Source organism: Vicugna pacos, chromosome 1 (assembly GCF_048564905.1).
Source record: "Vicugna pacos chromosome 1, VicPac4, whole genome shotgun sequence".
Classification (NCBI taxonomy): Eukaryota; Metazoa; Chordata; class Mammalia; order Artiodactyla; family Camelidae; genus Vicugna; species Vicugna pacos.
In genome coordinates this window covers 28,492,689-28,515,849 of record NC_132987.1, presented here as the reverse complement: position 1 = coordinate 28,515,849, position 23,161 = coordinate 28,492,689, and the positions used below count along the sequence as shown (strand labels likewise).

The window sequence follows — 23,161 nt, the reverse complement described above, 5'->3', positions numbered from 1 at the left end:
AAAAAATGAAAAGGCACAGTATAATGTGAGGCAAGTAAATTTCATATATGTATACCCATGACTGTAATTGTAACTATTAACTGTAACTATTCATCTGGGCACTGACTAATCAAAACACATTGACCGCTATCTGTCCTGGTGTGTCTGGCCAAATAACAGTTATTCGTCTGGGATGATCTTTGATAGAATCCTGGTCAACAGAGAGATTACTCAAATAAAACACATTTCCATTGTTTCCCCGATCATGGACAAAAAGGTCATTTTGCTCCCCAGAGCTCCTTACTTTGCCAGATGTATAAAAAATAGATGTCATAAATAATCAAGAACAAAAGCACTTAGGAATATATCTGTATATTATTAGTCACTCATTCAATATGTATGAACTAAAAACACATTTTCAAAATAATACAAATGAAAATAGTAGAGCCCAACAATGAGGAATTTGAATAAGAAATTGAAGTGTCATTTATCAAACGTTTGATGGAAAAGTCAATCTCATGGATTTATTTATTTCGGCAGCCAATTGTGACAGCCTGAAAAGATGTATTTTTTGTTCTTCTTAAAGGAAAATGAAACAATTTCCATGTCTAGCCAGCTAAACTGCCTCTAGTAAATGTGAAGATGTTATTCTCTCTGTTCCCTGAAGTAATGTTTATTACATGAATTGATATGTGCATTAAGGCCTCTGGTAGCTGAGGTCACCACTAGACCTTCCTTAATCTTTCCTAAAATCACAAGGATTGCTTATTCGGACAGCTGCTACCAAGCCCAAGGAGGCTGTAAGGCAAATGCTCTTACAGAAGGCCTAAATCCTCTGTGCACTTCTGATCTGATCCCACAAAGCATCTAATGCTAATTCTTAGTGAGAGACAGGGAAGACAGCAATGAAATGAGAAAAATAAGGCGTCATCATACATTGAGCTTCTCTTAATTTCTCTGACCACTTATTATAGTTTTGGTCTCAAGATTTGGTTTGCTTAATTGGGAATGACTTGCTTGCCAACGTTACGCTGTATTCTCCAAAGGCTTGCCTTTAAGCTTGCTCCTAAATACATGATGCCTGGGGTTGGAAGCCAAAGTGAAGAACAAACACTTTTGTCTTGGCTTAGTGTTTGACTAACTGCTTTATATAGGAAATCTAACACCCATAGTTAAGCCTTAGCAAACCCTCACTTTAACACATGTTAATCTTCGCCTTTAACTCAAATGTAGAGCTGAAAGCTCTGCCAGTGAAATTACCACCGTTGGCAATCGTGCATGTGTAAGTGTTTGTGTGTTTGAGAATATTTGTTTTAGGGTGGGTTTTATAGGCATTATAAATCATGACTGTGGTTGTAAATTAACAAAAATAATTTAGTACTTAGAGAATGGAATTTGTACACCATGTACCACATTCATGCACAATAATAATAAAAAAAACACCACAGTGTTCATTTAGTTGACCATTCTGGGTACCATTTGAGAGTATGTGCCCCTCTGCTTTATGTGGTTTTATTTGTAAAGCCAGTTTCCAACCAAAATTAATCTTTCCTTTCTCTTTTTTACCATAGGCGCTTTCTTGTACTTCTAGCATTTATAATCTGGCTTGTAATACTGTTATTTGTTTATATGTCATTCTCAGCCCTACAGAGGAAACTGCTTGGTGGGGGCGCTATTTCAGCAGTGCCATAGATCACATAGAAAGAACTCAGTTACGATTTTTAAGTTGAATAATTCCGTATAATGCACCCTACTGGAAACAGATTCCTCATAATTTAAAAATTTACATACCCAAAAGAGCCCATTTAAAATCCATGTTTGATAATGAAAATATTCATATTTTAAAATTTGTGAATATTCGTGTAATTATTTCCCCACACCAGACCCTGTGTGAAGTTCTAGGAGAGGGGAAAGTATAAAATGCATTGGGCTGTCCAAATGCTAATATATAAAGCAAATAAACTGTAGAAAAACTAAGAGATGCTAAAAGTATTTTACTGAGTTAAGACCAGGTAAGTAAGATTATTTCCTTGGTGATGTAAAATGTCAAGACAGGTTTTTCAGAGAGGATGATATTTGAACTGGGTCTTGAGGTAAATCCAGAAGGATAAGAAAGATTTTGCCAAATAAACAAGAAGACAACGCAATTTCAGGGTTAGAAATTGACATATACAAAAGTGCAAGAGATTGAGTAAATAATATAGTTTATGAGATTATGAATATCTATGGATAGTGGTGGGCTTCTCTGAATGAAGAGGGGCCAGACATAAAAGATGGGCCATTTGTGCTTTATTCTACAGGTTGTGATGGTTTTTAAATAAAGAAGTGACACGACATAGTTTGCTAGTCTAGTATGGACAAGATCGGAGAAGCAAATGACAGGGTCACAGAGACCAGCGAGGAGGCAGGCGATGAGAGGCTGTGAGAGGACAGTGGTACTGGGGTTGGGCAAACATGAGGCCATGGACAGTTTAATGTTACAACTGATAGACTAGAAAATGCTTGAATATAGGTGGAGGATGAAGTCAAAGATAACCCAGCAATTTCCACTTTGAACACCTGGGCAGGATTATATCTACTTACTGAAGGGATCTGGAGATTTCTCTCTTTCAGGCTGGGTTGGTGGATAGTAATGAGTTTGGCACAAGAGTTTAATGTGCCAATTGGACACTGTGATGGAAACCTCTTATTTATTCTAGCCAAGCATGTCTCATCTCTTCACTCATCGCCTGTCCTTGAGACATTCTCTTCTCCATTCATGTGGTTTTGAAGCAGCCATTGTTTGTACAATGGAAATTTCCTGTGGCTAGAATGGACTGGCTAGGGTGGGTAATATCTTCCTAGAATGGGCCACTAAGAGTCCTTGCCTCCAATTATTAAATTGAAACAGAGAAAGCAAAATTGGTTCCTCTCTGGATGTCTGAAACTGAGGATATATAAACTTGGTGAACATCAGTTGTCACATTCCAACATGTGGGCTAAAAAGTACAAGAAGTTAGTTACCAGGGTGAAAGAAAGCATAAATACTCAGAGAGAGGTGCAGGTGACAAATGGAGGAAGGACATTCCTGGTTTCCCCTTGGGACTTTGGTCTCCTGTGGCAGCCATACATTCCACCCTTGAGGCTCCTGAAATTCTCTAGTAATCACTGCAGTAAGCCTCCCTTCCTTCCTTTGTTTTTGCCTAAGCTACCCAGAGTCCATTTTTGTTGTTGTTACTGTTTGTTTTTAAGCTAAAGTTGTATTATACTATGTCTGAATGGAGACGCTCGATATGCAAAGAAAATATTCAGAAAATAATGTTGAGACTTGCACATTGATTCAGACATCTTCAAAACAGATTTGGGAGCTGAAGCCTTGCGAGGGAATGAAAATGTTCAGAAAGAGCAGGTAGAGTGAAAAGAGAACAGACCTTCCTTACTACCAAATCTCACGGTAAACACAAAGAGAAAAGGATTTTGGAGAAAGGAAGAGGAAAAGGTGAAGTAGACTGACAAAAGGCAAAGGAAATTCAAACATAATGTGTGGAGAAACTCTGCTAAATATTGCAAGGAGGTCAAACAGGATGAGGACTAATAAGGAGCTATTGAATTAGGCAAACAAATGATTACTGTTCATTTTTGTTAGATGTAAACAGTTTCAATAGAATGAGAAGGTTATTGTCTAAAACAGGGCTAAATAATGAATGAGAGAAGACTGCTTTCGCAAGATGTGTGAAGGAACAGAAAAGAAAGAGGCAGCAGTTGGAAGAAGCAATTACATTCAATTTGACATATGTTTACTTCCTAGAATGTTCTATGTACCAAACTAAACTAAATGCGAAGGTAGATACAGTTTCCGTCTACAACAATTTATAGTCTAGAGTTGGAAACTCATAATGCAAAGTGGTGAGAGGGACAGGGCTAGAGAAAAATGCTTTTAACTCCCCAAGTTATGTGGTCGTGTTGTATTTGATTTATAAAAAACACTTCAATTTTGTATGTCTGTGCGTTTGCCAGCAAACACATGTGTATGAGCACAAACACACACACGCACACAATACATAGAGTCAAAATTGCAACAACTAGTTTGTCTAACAGCAATCAACACTAGGTTGTTTCCATGTTGAGGCTATTGTAAATAGTGCTGCTGTGAACATTGTGGTGCATGTATCTTTTTGAATTAGAGTTCCCTCCAGATATATGCCCAGGAGTGGGATTGCTGGATCATATGGTAAGTCTATTTTTAGTTTTTTGAGGAGACTGTCATTCTAAGTGAAGTAAGCCAGAAAGAGAAAGAAAAATACCATATGATATCACTTATATGTGGAATCTAAAAATGAAAGACATAAATGAACTTATTTTCAAAGCAGAAACAGACTCACAGACATAGAAAACAAACTTACGGTTACCAGGGGGAAAGGGGTGGGAAGGGATAAATAGGGAGTTTGAGATTTGCAGATACTAACTACTATATGTAAAATAGATAAACAACAAGTTTATACTGTATAGCACAGGTATATTCAATATCTTGTAGGAACCTATACTGAAAAAGAATAGGAAAAGAAATATCTGTATGTATATGTATGACTGAAACATTATGCTGTACACCAGAAGTTGACACAACATTGTAAACTAACTATACTTCAATTGAAAAAAAAAAAAAAGGAAATAAAGAACAATTAACACTATAACCACTTGTTTGGATGTGTAAGCCAACCGGACCAGTTCTAATTCACTATATAACATGAAACAATCTATCTGGGGCACTGTTTCATTATCTATTGTTAAGAGTAAATTCTCTTACATGATAATTGAACCATTTAAGGAGAAAGTATCCTTAAACATCTTTCTTTTTGACAAAGTGTGGCAACAGTGTTCATAGAAAGAGAAAGGAATACTCAGATCACACCAGTATCACTAGTTTTTGTTGGTTTTGCTTTGTTTATTTTTTAAACATCAATGAGAACTACTTACACACATAATTTTTTTCTTCACTGAAGAGTAATTACTTAAGGACACATCCTGAGTATCTAATTTTTTCCAACAAAAGGATGCCAAGAATAAGATTCTTTAGAGGGAAGCTCCTGTTCATTAGTTACCCATATTCTATTTTCTGATATCAAAAAATACTTCCTCACTGTCTACAGTTTTATTACCTGCCAGGGTTTCTGACCTTAGAAACTTCAACATTCCCTCCCAAGAGTGTTCTGAATCAGCCATAGGCTCTTGGTAGGTAATCAGCCTTTATGTAATACAAATATAAATAATATAAGCAATCATATTTATATTGTTCTAAGATTATGGCACATTATATACATTTTATTATTCATGCTACCACTGTGTGGTAGAGAAAGGAGGTCCAGTCAATGAAAACTGAGGCATAAAACAGATAAAAATATTGGAATAATAGTACTTTAATTTAGTCTACTCATGAAGCCCATATATGTTAGAGAAACTAGAACAATAAATATAGCCTATCTGGAAAAGTGCAGCTGGTCCTAAAATGATTATTACACAGAAAGTGTATGTATGTATGTGTGTGGGTGTATGTACGTGTGTATGTGTGTGTGTGTGTGTGTGTGTATATGTATGTGTATGTATATATATATATATATATTTGTTTGTAAATGTATATGTATATTTGTTCACACTGTATACACACACAGCACAGGGAACTGTGTTCAGTATCTTGTAGTAACTTATGGTGAAAAAGAATATGAAAAGAAAACAAAAGTATATTTCCTTCTTTCTGCATTCACTGGAATTTGACCATATCAACCCACTAGCTTGTACCACGATGCTTGTCTGTTTGCCTGGTTATTTTCATTAGGACTTAAAAGCAGAACTGACAAAAATTTCTTAAACTTAACTCTTTACGCCTACCTCAAACCTCTTCCATTGCTGTATCCTTTTCTCAGTTTAATTTCTTTCTTCCCAATCCATCAGTTACTGCAGCCACATAGCTAGGTGTAATCCTTAATTCATTTCCTTGTCTCAAACCCAGTCATGAAATATGTCACATTCCTGTCATTTCTGTCTCCCAAATCTACCCCAAATATTTGTCCTTTGCTCCAGATCTGCTTCTACCCTTACTCAGGCCCCTTGTCTCTGCCTGCCCTCCTGCCTCAGCTCTCTGATTTGCTGTGTTGCTTCTGCTGAAGGCTACAAACCACGCTCCATGATCCAATGACCTTAATCAATGCGAACCAAAGCACAGGACTATCTTGCATAAAACATCCTAGAGTTCTCAGAATAAAATCCAGACTCCTCTTCATGGCCTGTTTAGCTCCAAAAGATAAGAGATGTCTCTGACACAACTTAATCATTTTTTTCTTCTCTCCTTACACTCTAGCCATATCTGTTTTTAGTTCTTCTAACTCCCCAAACTTTCGGGGTTTTGTCCTTGTGGTTGTCTCTGCTCTGGATGTTCTTACTTAGGATTATTGCAAAATTTGGCTACGGCCATGAAAAAGAATTTAGGTCAAATTAACGGAAGTATCTTTTAGTACATGTCATACAAGTCAAAAATTCAAACACTGAAAAAGTGTTAATGCATAATAAAGCAGATTGATTGGTCATGAGTTATTAAAGGGAAATTAGGATGTTGGGGCAATATATTGTTCCAGTTACTATGGCTGCATAATAAACAATTTTGAAGTTAGTGGCTTAAAATAAAAATTTTATTATGCTCATGGTTTCTGTAGGTCAGGAATTTTAAAAGGGTTCAGTGGGAATGACTTGACTTTGTTCCATGTCTGAGTTCTCAGTAAGGAAGGATAGATATGTTTTGAGAGTGGTAGATTACCATTGTCTGGAAGCTCATTTATCACATGTTTGGTGTATGGATGTTAGCTGTCAGTGAAACTTCAGCTGGACCTCTCAGTGTGGCTGCCTCGGTCTCCTCACAGCAAAGTAACTGCATTCCCTGTTTTCAGGAGCTTGACCAGACTCAAGACAAATAAACACAGACCTTACCTATTAAAGGGAGGAGTGTCAAAGCCACATGGTAAGAAGAGCATGTGGAATGGGTGATATTGTTGACACATTCCACATGTATCTTACCTTGAATTATGGTGTCATGGAGAGCAACAGAGTAGTTGGTTGCAAAACAACTATGATGTCAATGTCAAAGATGGAATGCTGGGTATAACAGATCACTAGTCTCACTAAAAAGACAAATCTTGTGCTGCTGGATATTTTGTACTAGCTAGTTTTAAAGTCACATCACTTTTTAGGAAATAAAATTATTCATTTCGATTAAAAAGGGTGATTTAATATATCAAAAGTATTTTAAATAATATAATTTAAAGTATAATTTATTAGATTACTTACCAGACAATGTTGTGACACCTATAGTAAACACATGAAACTGCAAACCTCCAAATAAAAAATCAAAGAATATATGGGAAATCAAAAGAAAACTGTTAGAACTTTCCAAACTTAGTATTGCCTCACTTCTCTAGGATATATTGTACTTTGATGTTTTAAATCACTATGAGACAAAAAATTTAAGACATCAAGCCACAAAGACCAGCCAAAGCATTTTTTATCCACACCATATTCCCTATCAAAAACAATGCACAAGCCGTTTAGAGATATTTCTCCTATTGCTTTCAAACATCTGCATAAGCATAGGGGTCTTCAATTATTCATTCCTTCAAACTGTCCTAACTGGCCTTGGCTGATGATTAGAAGTTGAACATGGAGGTGAATAGTTTATAGGTAAGGAATTATATCCTTAAAGAATTATGTATATATTGCATTTTATTTAAATCAATTACTGGCTAAACACTAAAAAAGTATTAAGGTGATATGTGGCATTTTGGGGAAAAAAACTGAAGACTGTATTTATTGGTAAACTGGAACAGAATGAATGTATACACATACACACATATGTAAATTAGGGACAAATACTACCCGAGAATGTAATTGAAAAATTATTTTAGCAACAGAATTTGAGTTTGCAAAGCATGGAGCACTATCACTGTAGATAATTTTTTGAGGTGAGAAATTTGGATTTGTATGTGTAAAATGTATCTTCTGAACATTTTCTGTTTGCTGTTGGTTGGGTATTTATAATTAAACCTTGAAAATGTTGATAATTTGGTTCTTGAAAACCAAAATTTAAAAATTCAATTTGAAATTTGTAATCCAGTGTTTATGACTTTGCAATTCTTTTCTCCATGAAGGATTCTGGTTACTTTATTGGCTACTTAGCAAAAGCGTGTTTGTCCCTCAAGGCCTAGCCCAAACATTTTCTGTTCTGTGTTTCCGTAACATTGAGCTTTGTTACATCGTATTGTATTTCATTGTATTTACTGTGTAATCTGAGTTTCCTCATGCCTCACTAGTCATGGGTACAAATGGCTGATAATGGGTGCAAAGGAATTATAATGACCAAATTTGTTTTAGGTTTTGTCCCAACCTGCTCAAGCAGTAACTTAGTACCCTGGGCCTTGCCTGTCAAACATTGCTAGTAATACCCAGGGTTGCTTCACATGTACTTGGAAGCTGGTTCTACAGTGACATCCACTGTCCCCCACCAGGCTGACACCAGGACTGCTGTGTCCATCGTGAATGTTGCTCTCCTGTAGCAGAACTGCCTCTGCTGCTGCTCTGATGCAGCTACTCTAGACAACACCATGATGTACCGGGCTGAGCCTAGGTGGTGCTGAGGAGAAGGCTGTGCAGAAGTGAGAAGGCTTCTCATCTCTCCCAACCCGTTTTATGCTGTGTTACTGGAGACGTCAACAGCTCTGCTTGTGTTCCCATATTTCAAGGGTTTTTCGTGAAAATAATTCTTGTATCCCCTCTGCCCCCTGAGATCAGATTCCAGACCATGGGGGTTATCTTTGTTTTTCTAGTCTTCTCAGTCACAGCAGATAACAACCTCCATTCTCTTCATTTCTGACAGACAACAGGACAAACACATGACTTCAGGGAGTTGCCCTTTACTCTCACCTTCCAGCCCATTCAGCTCTCCAACCAGGTCATAGACATGGCCACCTGGGCTGAAGGTACAGAGTCTGCAACACTTCTTTACACATTTCAGCCTCAGAAAGATTGTAAGCCCTTGAGAACATGAAACAAGACTCTTTTCTGCATTGAATCAGAACTAAAAAATAAATTTAAACCAATTCACAGGCCAACCACTTAATTCTAAAGATAAACAAATTATATGATCTGTTAAGAACTGTCAAGATTTTACTCTGTTTGCAAGCTAGCAAGTCAACCTGCTACTGTATCATGGAAACTGGCAGAAATTCTAAGACTCCAGGGTCAGAAAGAAAACAATTCTCACCACACAGCAAGAAGCATAAGCGTACGTTTACATCATGCAGCTACTTTAGACAATACTGAGATGTACATGGCTGAGCCTTCACGGTGCCAAGGAGGGGGATGTGCCGTGCACACGAGGCAACGCGTTTTGTCATAGCTGAGAAGCCCCAAGCTTAGGGAATCCTACTATTTTATAATGGGTTGCAGAGCCTAGATGGACCTGGAGATCATCATTCTAAGTGAAGTAAGCCAGAAAAAGAAAATACCATATGGTATCCCCTATATGTGGAATTTTTTTAAAAAAGACACAAATGAACTTATTTACCAAACAAAAGACACACAGACATAGAAAACAAAATTACGGTTACCGGCGGGGGCAGGGTGGGGGAAAGAGAGTGGGAAGGGATAAATTGGGAGTTTAAGATTTGCAGATACTAATTGCTACATATAAAATAGATAAACAACATGCTTATACTGTATAGCATAGGGAACTATATTTAATATCCTATAATGAAAAAGAATGTGAAAAGGAATATATGTATGTATATGTACGACTGAAACATGCTGCACACCAGAAATTGACACATTATGAACTGACTACACTTCAATAAAAAAAAAAATTAGAATGGGTTGCACAGCAGCCTGCCTAACTTTTGCCCAGAGGATAACGTTATACTGGAGAATACACAAACTTACCCTCTGCTCTAGGGGAAGACTCTCCTAACTTCCAAGGCTCGGGGAGGGTATAGCTCAAGTGGTAGAGCACATGCTTTAACATGCATGAGGTCCTGGGTTCAATCGCTAGTACCTCCTTTAAGAATAAATAAACCTAATTACCCAACCCCACCGAAAGAAAAAAAAAAAAAGACTAACTTCCAAGGCTGTTTGCAAATGTACTTGGAAAGGTCATCTTTTCAAGGCCCAACAAAGACCACTAGTGCCTCTACTCACAAGACACACAGAAACTCAGGACAACTGTCTCCCAACAATATCATGAGTAAAAGTAACCTTCTCATAGTCCAGAGTTAGTAAACACCAGGGCCAGAATTCAGGTCGTTCAACACAGGATCCTGTAATTTTGTCAAGGAAACAGCAACTGAAAAGGACTAGTATAGTATTAGTTCAGTTTTGTTGATTAACATGGCTGAGGACAAGTGAGAGCTTTCCAACATATATTTCAAAAGTTTCAATATCCCTGTGGTTATCCATAGACAATATTAATTGTATAAATTCCAAGCTCTTTTTTTTTCAAACTTCTACAGGGTTAATATACTGACAAAATTTAAAACAAACAAGTTAGCAAAACAAATAAGCAGTTAACAGCAAAGACAAGTATTGGTTTATTCCCACTTGTGTAGCTAGGACATAAATAAGATCTGTCTTTAAATCATAAAATCAACCTCTACTAGAATTTATAGACTTTAATCAGAGATTTTCACATGTGAACTATGTTATGTCCAAGTCCTGGAGCCTGAGAGCCTCAGCCCTATTTTTCTGCAGGCATATTTTAGAAAGAAATTGTCAGAACAAAACACAAACTCATTAACTGAGGAGTTCATATTTTATGAAATAATGTCTAGAAAAAAATGCACCAAAGTTAAACAGCTAATATTACTGTGAGCAACACACTCTTTTCAGGAGTGTTACTCAGACTGCTACTGGGTGTAGCTCAGTACCTTATTGTAAGACGAGGAGAAATCATTGACAGGGTCATTGGGAGTTTTTCACTGTTAACTCATTATGTCCCAGTGTGAAGAACTATTTTATGATGGCTCAGCATACAATTCTATTCTCTCCCTTAAATTATATTCTTTAAGATACTGCCCAGAGTCACTCTATGTATGAAGTCCAAACAATGAATAAGAGGTAAGTACAAGCTAATGGATGCCTGCAGGTGTGTTAGTAAGAACCCTGGACTGAGAATAAGGAATTTGGGGGTCAATTTCAGTTCCTAAAACATGATCATAAGCAGATAAATAAAAGGGCTAAGCAAGCATTTAGCCACCTTTTCTATGTAAATTGTACCTAATTTTAACCAAAGAGTTGATGAATGTTAAATATTGAGTTGATGAGCATGTTAAACAACACCACAGAATGCAATTAACAAAATTTGGAGTGTAAGATCCTCTACAGAACGTGAATAACTTCCTTTTTATTAACAAATAATTCACAAGGAGAGAGAGAGAGATTTAATTTATACGACACTGCTTAATTGCACTGTAAGAGCCTTACTTGGATTTCAAAAAATTAACCTAAAAATTAAAAATTTTAATGAGTCTATTAGGAAGTTTGATAGACTTTACAAAGTATTGTCATTTTTAAGGTATAATTATGAAATTGCGGTTAAGTTTAAAAGAATTCTCTTTTTTTAGAGATATAGACAAATATTTATAGATAAAATAATGTGCTGTCTGGAATAACACACCTACCACCAACTTCCCAATTAATTACAAATGTCTCAGGCTCCCTTCTACCTTTTGTATCTATTGACTTTGGGAGTCAGGGAAGGAGGAAGCCCAAGTCCTTTCATGCCTCTGAAAACTGCCCATGGCTTTCCTCCTGGAATCACTGTACCTTTTCCTGCATTCAGTGATACTTAGCTTAGAACCTTCATGATCCACGTGGAACAAATTCAGTATTAAACAGAAGCATATCAAACTCTAACTTAAAGGTCTGTAAATGAAGCTTTTCCATACTGTACAGAAAATCATCAGTAATGTATGATTTTAAAAAAAACCAACTAGGGCAATTTTGCTTTTGAATTATTGTGAAATTTACTGAGTGGCTAATAGTTGCCCCCCACCTTAGATTTTTATTGACTTAAGGGTATAACTGAAACATCACTACCTTTTTTGACCATTATATTAGGCTCATGCTAAAATAAGTAACCTATGTAGCTATGAAATAAAGCAACCAAGAGTCTGGGAGGGAGACCAGATGTCAATATCTGTAGCATTCTGCAGGTAACCCATGAGATTTAGGGGAGCAAAATACAGAGGTGATACAAATTTTTACTGTTGGCAATACTAGTTTGCCATCAGTTTAAAGTTGTTATCACTAACATTTGGTGGTCTCACTTCACCTAATTGTCAATCCTTGAGGAGCAGAGTGAATTAGAGGAGTACAAGGTAATCAGCACCATGGGAAAAAATAGTCAACATTAGAGAAGTATAAAATGAATTGAATTTTTAAACCAAAAAAAGGGGCGGTTACTCTTCTAAAACAAACTTAAAATTACTCTTTTTAAATAGCAAGTAGAAGAATGTCATTGGGAGATCCATATTAGGCTTTGATGAGGGTAGTGTAACCTTTTTTTCTTTTTTCTTTTTGAGTTAGAAAAGTGTTATTCTGAGGGACAGTATAAGCTCCTCCATAACAGAGGACCAAAAAAAAAAAAAAAAGTACAGGCTGTGTTTATGTTTCTCAGTGCTCTATGTACCGGGCATTTTGTTCAGACTAATGTTGAAACGGAACAGGATAACCCTTGTTATTACTGGCTTCTGCTGGCCCTGGAGAAATCAGAAATGACTGTTCACCTCACATGGAGGATTTCCTCTCGTCAAGGATCCAGGAGAAAACAGTCACTCCTTGGATTACTTTAGTTGCTGATGTCAACATGGAAAATGACCTATCTAGAGTGAACAATAGAGAGATAAAAGATAGATTAATATTTTACATGACTTGTAAGTGTCCCTCAGTGTTCGGTTTAGGTTAATCTGGGGTCTGACTATAACAGCAGCAAATAAGGGTTCTGGTGCTGTGGGCACACAAAAATCATTTGCTGAAAATCATGACATATACACCAGATGCAATATAACTTACTGTTCAAAGTCAAACACTTGGGAATAAAATGAGGAGCTATTCATAATTTTGTTGAGACTATCCCAGATAGACCTTGATGTATGATCGCCTTTTATACAGTTATCCTAAATGCATCCATCCACCAAATGTTGAGAGAAATATGTTGTGCCAAATTCTACCCATCTTAGTATATGTTTTTGGATAACAAAATGTACTCAAAGTCACTATCTTATCCCATTTGATTTGACCAAAGATTATTTTTTATGCTGAGCGTTATAATTTAAGTAAGGGCAAAATTAGATTTTTTGATATATCTTACCTAATAAAACCTAATTAATAGAAGTGATCATCAGACATAGTAACAGATTGGTCAGATAAGCTAAAAAATGAGGTTACCTGCCAAAAATAATTTTATCCTTAAATTGATTTCTCTCTTCTTTAATTGCTTTTGCATCTATTGCCAGAACTGTACAGTTTAACACTAGAGTGATCAAATCCAGCTAACTCATTTTGCAGAAGAGCAAGTCACTTACCTTTCTCAGAATTGTAGAATGTAGCCTGGGTTGGAAGCCAGGCAGTTCTTTTCCACCTTGGAATCTGCCTGTCTCACTGTGCTCTATCGTCAATACTCTGTACCTACAGGATGGGGCTTTCTGTACCTGCTTTGTGCCCCACTGATATCAGAGCTCCGTATACCTTTGAGTCCCTGTGAAGAATGAGAAGAGTACATATTTTATTGAGAATTCCATAGAGGAGACTGATGAGAAACTTAACAATAGACACCCCCAGCTAACAAACTAGGTTTCCTCTATTAGACAAACCATGTAGTAGACACTTTTGGAACCCTCTAGTATCAGGTTTTCCTCTCACTTTGGACATTTGGAAATATTTACATCCCAGTCCCCTTGCATTTAGTGAGATCTCGTGACTGGTTTCAGTCAAGAAGCTATAAAGAAGTGAAATGTGTTTATCACAAATATGAGACCCTGGACTCTCTCTTCCCCAGGTACAACAATCATGAGAAAGCCTTAGGTTCTGAGGGCAGAGACAAAAGATGGAAGTGGACTTGTTTGCTGAGTCACCACAGCAATTGACTGGATAGCTGCTCAGGCCAGTGGGGTGATTTGTGGGGACCTTCATTGTGTTAAGGCTCTAAAAGCCCTGAGGTGTGAGTGTGTGCTGCCTCAGCCTAACTTAGCTCATCCTGCCAAGGACCTGTCTCTGCTCCAGACCTTCCTCTCTGCCCTTGTGCTACTGCGATTCTGTTTTTCTGTTTTCTTCACAGAGTCCAATAGCCTCGAGATTCTTCCTCCAAGATATCTCCTCTAGCAGTTCACATTTTTCCTTCCTTTACTGGGTAGGGCAGTTCATCTCTATCTTTGAGCTTACACCCCGAAACCATCACTATGCTTATCTAAATAAAAGGGACCTCCAGTTTCCTCCGTAGAGTGGAATTTCTGTGTGTGTGTATGTGTGTGTGTGTGGTGTATTAACATGTGTGTGTAAGCGATACAGTATTCTGTAATTATTCTATGGATAATTTTTTCTATTATCTTTTACTAAATCAGACTGCAGGTCTCCTGAGGAGGAAAGTTATTAAGTGAGATTCCATGGATAAGGTTAAAGTTCTACGAAGCCCTTGAAATGGTAGGGTTTTGTGTTGTTTTGTTTTTTGGTGTCTATGCATACGTGTACTTCTAGTTTTCATTGGATTTCTAAAGGGGACCTTGAATTACAAATTAGGAACCACTTGTGCAGGATCAGCCTAAGTTTGAAAAGAAGGAAGAGTTTACCACGGTCCTGATTCCAGCCCTGATACTGGTAATGATTTAGCATGACCAGAGGAATCAGTTACTCACCGCACCTACTTCACAAGAGTCTGAGGCATACAAACCAGAAAGCTATTAATTAGTGTGATCAGAACTACATCTACTGGGTACCCAGGACAATGACAGGACAGGATATTGTCCTACTTGTTTTCTCCATTTAAGTAAATTACAAAAGACAGAGTATGGGCTTTTTTCTGACTAGGGAATCAGCCTTCACAAGAGAGATTAATGTCAGATGGACTACAGCACAGTTGGCCTGGAAGACAGCCTTTCCCTTGGTCGGGCAAAGCCAACGACTTCTCTCTCCTCTCCCCCTTTCCCTCCCTCTTTCCCACGCGTCCCCACCCTTACTCTTCTCCTTCTTCTCTACTTCTAGGCTGGCCAGCACTTATTCTGGGAGATTCAGTGTGGAGTGTACAGCCAGACCTTGAAAAGTTTGGATGTCATTCTATTATATTAAGATAATCTCTGCTTTGATCTCGTGAATGGATTTACAATTTATAATTTAATGCTCAAACACTTGCTCAGGTGTTTATAAGGCTAAATGTCAGAGGATGAAGTGAGAGAAATGGAAAGGAGAAGCAGCCATGCGTCAGAAGTCTGCCAAATATCTTTGCACCAAGGGAATCTGCTTGTTTTCTTCTGTGAAATTTAACCAACTTGGCTTCTTCCCATTTTTATTTGGGATTTCATCTTTTTTTGGTATTGACCTTTGACAACATAGACATACATGAGTAGCTGGATCTATTGCTGCTCTTACACAACAGTCACCTAATTTTGGTAAATGTACTGAAGAACGAAGATCTTTTAATTTGAAATTGAGATTGTATAAATACCATGGATATTTTTAATATGAACCAACATCAGGATGCTTCTTTCAATTGTTGTCATAATTCAAGAGATCCTGCTTTTCATAGAACTTTGAGCAAGAACACTGCTTCTAAGCCTCACATTCCTCATCTATAAAATGGAGGTAATAACAACAATAATCTCTAAAGTTGATAATGATAGTAGCTGGTTGGCTTTAGAAGTTCTGTCCTTTCTCTCCAAATCCTTGTGAAACAAAAGATTAGAGCAACTATTAGATTAGATTAGATAGATTCGAGCAAGTATCAGTTTTATTTTTCAGTTTTATTACTGGAATCCTTAATCAGCTGAATAAAGCATTTGGCTCTTGGCATAGTGTTAATCTCATTTATCAGTATTTGTACCTATTAATTCAGTATTTATTATTGAAAAATAAAATCCTTTCCCCTTAATTTATGTTTAAATTTTTAGATTTTTAATTCTTTATGATTTGGGTATTTGCTATGATAATGGGAGAAAGTGAAGATTATTGAGACCTTTTTCTGATCTGCTGGGGCTCATGGTTCTAGTGTAGGCTTTTTCTGAAAACAGTTCAAGGCTAAAAACAAAAGGCTTTAGACTCCAGGATTAAATTTTGCTAAAATTTAAAAAGTGCTGGAATGGCAACTATACTAAAAAGAAGAGACAGCAAAAGGAGAGAGACAGCAAAAATTAGGGGTGCATAGAGCTCAAGAGGGCACAACTATCCCTTCCTATCTTCACTCATGGAGTCTGGGAACGCATGCACCGTTTCTCTGTTTCCTATACACTTATGGTGCAGGATCTGTTCCACAACTAGATCTGGAATGAATGACTTTTTTTTTTTTTAAATATGAAAGCTACTTAGCCCTACACCAGAAATTGTGTTGATGTTGCAGGTTACACAAAAGTTGGGTAGGGAGAAGGCAGAAAGCTGGATCAATCTGTAGACCCATGGGCTGAAGTGGCATAGATTTTTGAGATCCTGTGGGTAGAGAGTGCCCAAGGCAACTGGGGCTTTAGGCATCCTGCAGGTACCACAAGATGACTGTCCACAGGAGCAGTGAGAATAACCCAGCATCAAGAGTCAGTGGGGTGAACCACCCACTGGAGAGTGAGAGGGAGGAAGAAGCTTGCAGTACCAAGCACATCAGGAAAAGTATCAGTGGAGGACTTCAAAAATCAGCAAATGCGTAGGGCTCATAAAAGGACTAGTATTTGAGCACTGATCACACTGTGGCATCCAAGGTCAGCTGTGGTGAGCAGAAGAGGGCTGTAAACCCTACTGCTACTAACAAGGATGCGCCAGACCCAAGTTAAACACCCTTCTTCCTTACCACCTCCCCCTTACCACTAGCACAGTTGCTGGCATAGAGAATAATAAAATTTAGTATGATTGATTAAGTACACAGAAGGAGATTTAGATTTTAATAAAGCACTTGGTCTTGAAGTCACTGAACTGGACTGAACATATCAGAATGGCCTGAAAACCTGCTAGCAGGCAGTTAATTTTTCTCATTACTCACCCCTACTACACCTAGCCCTTGGGGATGAGGGCTTAACAAAATAAACATTATTATTAGTAATTTGAGATAGACTTGAGATTCTTCAATCATATCTATAACGCTTTACAAAGATTCACTTTTTAAATATTCATTTTTCTACACAATGTTAACATTAATAGCCAATTTACCAAATACTGCTTCACATAGTAGATATTTTCTGAGACAGCTATGTGTTAAAAATATATTGGGATTTTTAAAAATCTCGAATAAAGTATTTTATAGAGTCAGGGACTGTCTGGAAATTTATTGTTCAACTCCTTGTTTAACAGCTAGGTTTTCTGTACTCCACCAACCTTCTGTCCCAACTAACAAGTAAGCAGTATGGCACAGCGGTTAATACTTTCAGGAGCCAAACTGCCTGAGTTCAAGCTGCACTCAGTGACTTCTTAGCTTTGGGAATGTGGGCAAGTAATTTATCCCATCTGTTCATCAATTTCTTCACTTACGAAATAAGTAATAATAACACCTGCCTCATAGGGTTGTTATGATTGATTGAGTTAACATGTGTCAAGTCTCCAGGTACAATAATGGCACTCAGCAATGTCAGCTGCTACCAGTAATAAACTTCTATGATATGAAGACTTGATTGGGAAAACTTTAGTCATGCCAATTTTAGATCTGCATTTAATTCTCTGTAATGTAAGAAAGTCATGATTTCTCCAGGTCTCAGCCTCTTCATTTATCAAATGAGGGGAAATCAACTGATTTAACATCTTCACTGGGCTGTTAAGAGGCTCTACCTAATTCCTCTGCACATGAGCTGTCAGCCAGTAAGGGCTGTAAGACACAGGAAGACCCTGTCACGTGACATCTATTTCTACCTTTGATTTCTTCTACCACAATGATCCATCTTTCTGGTGGTGATGAATCATTAAAAAGGAAGCTGAATGTCAAAGTCAGAATTCCTTGGGTTTTTACTTTGTCTCTACGCCAAATTTTCTTTCTGTATTTTGATATTTTTATAGATCCCCAGTTGCTTAATCTGTTTTTCCCAGTGTGACAGTTAATATATGTGTCACCTTGACCAGATCACAGGATGTCCAGATATCTGGTTAAACATTGTTTCTGGATGTTATCTGTGACGGTGTTTCAAGGAGAGATTAGCATTTGAATTGGTAGACTGAGTAAAGCAGATTGATCTCCGCGTGTGGGAAGGCCTAAGAAGAACAAAATAGTGGGAGAAGGATTGATATGCTCTCTTTCTCTCTGTCTCTGTCTCTGCTTAACTGCTTGATCTGGGACATCAGTCTTCTGCCCCTGGTCCTCCTGGTTCATAGGCCTTCATACCTAGACTGGAATCTACACCATTGGCTCTCGGGATTTCAGACGTATAAATTACACCACTGGCTTTCCTGGGTCTCCAGCTTGCAGAGGACAGACTGTGGGACTTCTCAGCTTCCACAATCACCCACGTGAGCCAATACCTTTTAATAAATCAATCTCTCTCTCCTATTGGTTCTGATTCTCTGGAACCCTGACTAAGAAACCAGTTTTCCTCTTCGCAATCTGCAGCATTAACTGCAATTCCCAGTGAGGCGGGAAGCCCCATAAAAAGACCGGCAGGACCCCTAGGCAGGGCAGCTGCTCTCCTCTTAGCACCTTCCGGTTCCCTGGCCCAAAGGCTCTATCTCACTTTTTGCCTCTAAAGCGGCTAACTTACACCTAGAATTCTATTGGTTCCCTGAGCTCACTTCTGATTGATTATTTCCTTCACTCCTGATTGGTTACTACTCTCACTCCTGATTGGTTATTACTCTCACTCCTGATTGGTTATTACTCTCACTTCTGATTGGTCCACTTCCTTAACTTCTGATTGACCATTTGTAGTACTTCATTTGCATGGAGCTCACTCCTGATTGGTTTATTTCTACAAAGCTTGTTCCTGGTTGGTCAACTTCTGTTGTACTTTATTTGCATATGATGTTGCAAAGTGTAAAACTGGCAGCCTATAAAAGGTCTGTGTAAACCTACAGACAGGGTCCAGAGCTTGAAGTGTTAACTCCTTTGGGCCTGCTGGCGAAATAAACTTGCATTCTCCAACTCTCCTAGTGCTGCTTGGTCTCTCCCCTGGTTCCAGTTTGCTGTCACAATTGAGCTGTAACACATTTTTCCGCAACACCAGAAGTCATATTTGTCATTTTTTAATTTCTCTTCTGCTAGGACATCCCTTCCCATACTTTAATGTGCATATGAATACCTGAAATGAAGAGTCTCAGGCAGTAGTTCTGCATTTGTAACAAGTTTACAAGTAACGCTGATGCTGATGGTCCACAGAACACACTTTGAAAATTACTGTTCTAGACAAGTAATAATAATATTAACTGCCAGCATCTGCAGAATACTTAATCTTCCAGCACTCTTCGGTGTGCTTTAGGCATAGCAACTTACTTAATCCCACAGTAACCCTATAAGGTAGGTAACATTCTATTCCTGCGAGTGTGTAGATGAGGAAACCAAAGCACAAGAAGGTGAACTAGGTGCCCAAGGACAATTGATGAACGCAGAACAAAGAGGTCTTGAACCTAAGCAATCTGGCTTTCGGGCCTAGGCATATGTAATTACTGTGCACAGTGGCCTAAAACCTGACCATCAGCCTTCTTGTATTTAGCATGTTTAACTATTCTTCAATTTCATAATTCTTTAATTAGTTCTTTTTACTTAGAGCCTGTGCAGGTAAGTGAAGGAGAGCTGGTGTTCAAACTGTTCAAAGCACTAGCCTCTAGTCTGAATTGAGATAAGCTGTGAGTGCAAAATACACACTGGTTTTAAAGACAATATGGAAAAAATAATATAAAATATTTCACCAAAATTTTTATAATGATTACATGTTGAAATAATGATATTTTAGGTGTAATAGGTTAAACAAAATATATATTAAAATGTATATTCACCTTTTCTTTCTACTTTTACTTTTTACTCTTTTTTTTAGTGAAGCTAGTAGGAATTTTAAAATTCTATTTGTAACTCATTATACTTCTATTTAAAAACACTTGGGTAAAACTTCCAATACAGGTAACTAAGCATAGCCCTTCTCCACAATTTGCTCAGTGGTTAGACTTACAGCTCCTCTTTCATCCAGGAACAAGACATGCCTCAGGCTCGGGGAATGTGGCTGGTCATGGGTGGGACCTGCGGGTAACCAGACGGCTAATGGACTATTTAACCATGTCTGCCTTCCTGTGGTCTGATCATTCATCCTTGTGACGGTGCTTATCCTGAGTGTTCTTGAATTCTTTATTACCAAACAAATGGCTGTGAGTTAGTGTGTCTGCTTTCAGTATGAAACGCTCTCAGTTCGGGCCACAGAATGAAATTGTGTGTTCTTCCAGGACATTAGTTTCCTGTCTACAAAATGAGGGAAAGGAACTTTGAGATGTTTTCAAAATTTAAAATGGTATAATTGTTGCTGATAAATGCAGGAAGACTAGAAATCTAGAACAGGTGACATATTTTAAACTCCATGGAGGCAGGGCAGGCAGGAAGGCCATCTAGTTCCCCTATGTATGAATAAGCATAACAAGCCTAACTTCACACTGGCTAACTTCATCAGCTGTAAATCTTGGTAACCAGATATTGAGCTTTCTTTTTTTTCCACTTTAAAAAGAGCATTTTCAGAGAATCTTAGTATACATGTCCCCCTTTTTATTGCTAAAGTTACCAAACCACATGAAAAGATAATGAAAGGATTTGTTTTATGCTTTAAGTCAGTCACCAAAACCCAATGAAACAGGTTGTAAATCAAGGGTTTTGAGCTGGCTGTATTTTTGTGACTTTGAACCACACCCAAAGGTGGAGAATAGCTGAATTGAGGCTTATTTTTCCTATCTGAAGTTCAAAGTTAATTCTGTTTATTTAAAACATTCCCATCTCAGAATTAGAAATGTTTGTTTTTCAAGCACAAAATCATATGGACATGAGGTTTTTAAAAAATGTCTAATACAACATAAATAATGGAGATAAGGAACAATTCTAGAATATAATGAGTGAGAATCATTTTTATTCAATCTTTGGAAAATAATAGTTTTGGTCAATGTAATTACTAACTTAAAGCCTTATGTTGACCTAATTATGTCAAGACTAATCTCTTTGAGGTTCAGGAGAATATTAACTTGTTCCTATAAATTTTTTTCTTTTTGTTTTGAAAATTATCATAATGCAACTTGAAGTCTTTGGAATAATTTGTTCATTTACTAGTTTAGTGTCCTCTGGCAGAAGAGTAGATACTAAAATAAAACTCCAGAAAAATAAATGTCCTGGAAGCCATTCCTCCTTGGATTCCTACTACTTTCAGGCTTTAGTTCTGTTAATTTGTTTGTAAGTTTTAAGCCCTTACCTTAAAAATGACAGGTTATTTTAATATCAGCTCATTAAACAGAGAAAGAGAAAATCAAAGGCAAATAGTTTTTGGATAACTTTTAAAACCTTGAACTTATTTTAAATATCAACCTGACATTTTGTACTTAGGGTCTGGCCTCAGACACAGCTTAAAACAGATGGCAAAAGGACACAATAGATTATGATGAATTCTTAGTGAATCTTAGTGAAGCACCCAAAATATAATAGGATATAGTTTTTTAACCATTTTATCACATATTCAAGTTCTCTTCTGTGCTACACTTAATAATCATTTGGTAGTTTCAAAAAATTTAACATGGTGAAAATTTGTCTGTTGAATTTTTAAAAAGAAATAAGTGGTCTCAAATGTTAAAGTATATATTTAATAATACGAAATTATTACATAGTTTGGAGAAACTTTTCTCTACAAGGAGTTTAATTTCAGTGGACTATAGATTATTCACATTCATACCATCATTCTCTCTCTTTTAAATAAACAACTTTGGTGTTCATCTTATTGTGTACTTAAAAGTATAAGACGAGTTCATTTCTATAGTATTTTTCTTTTTGTTTTCTTGTTCCCCTTTTAAGAAGCAGCAAACTTTCATTTTAAAAGGAATCCACTACCAAGTAGGAAAAAAGATCTAATCTAAGAATAAATGCAAACCTTTTAGGAAGAATAATCATGGCACCAAAGTTATTACAGTAATAATTTATTCAGAAAGGAGCGCTGTGTTTGAAGACGGTTACAAACGGGAATGGAAATACTGAGAGAAAAGAACAACGCATATTTTGAGGATGAATTGCCATTTCCTTTTGTAAGAACTTGGTCATGCCACAGGCATTATTTCTTTAAAAGGTCAAGTTAAATTTCTTTATGTGTGGTGGTCTGCCCTCTCCTGGGCCAGGGTAATATACAAAAGATCCATTTGACTTATAAAAAGAAACTCAGCTTCGAAGAATAAAGTATCTTTTAAGTTAACCTAGTATTAAAATCTTAGTATGTATTCATGAATGTAATAACTTCTCAGATTGTAGTCCTTATCCAAATATTTGAACAGTTCTTAGGTGTGGGTGTTCCACTAATTTCCTTCTTATCTCCCTTTACCCCTTCTCTCAATTGCAAAATAAACACAGCTTGCCTCTTGATATTTTCCTTGACCTCTCTTTTTAAAATATTTTAGAATTAACTCATAGGCAATGAACAGAATTCCCCTCTTTGCTCACATATTTTTCCATTTAAATTTTCTTTATTATACATATAGTATGAATTTGTTAAAGAAGAAAAATAGAGAATAGAAATAAACATTAACTATTAATTGTAATCTCATCACAGTGATATAATCATTATTAATATCTGGGAGATTGATTCTCCAGACATTTTTTTTAACATTTTTTATTGATTTATAATCATTTTACAATGTTGTGTCAAATTCCAGTGTTCAGCACAATTTTTCAGTCATTCATGGACATAGACACACTCATTGTCACATTTTTTTCTCTGTGATTTATCATAACATTTTGTGTATATTTCCCTGTGCTATACAGTGTAATCTTGTTTATCTATTC

At 37.0% G+C, this 23,161-nt stretch overlaps 1 long non-coding RNA gene across 1 annotated transcript in view; it reads right to left on the bottom strand.

The window, feature by feature from the left end:
* Window positions 1–23,161, bottom strand: part of LOC116280964 (uncharacterized) — a 124,937-nt gene that overhangs the window by 37,630 nt on the left and 64,146 nt on the right. The window contains exon 2 of the long non-coding RNA XR_012071630.1: window positions 13,572–13,744. This is a non-coding gene — a long non-coding RNA (uncharacterized lncRNA). The remainder of the gene's footprint in view (window positions 1–13,571; window positions 13,745–23,161) is intronic.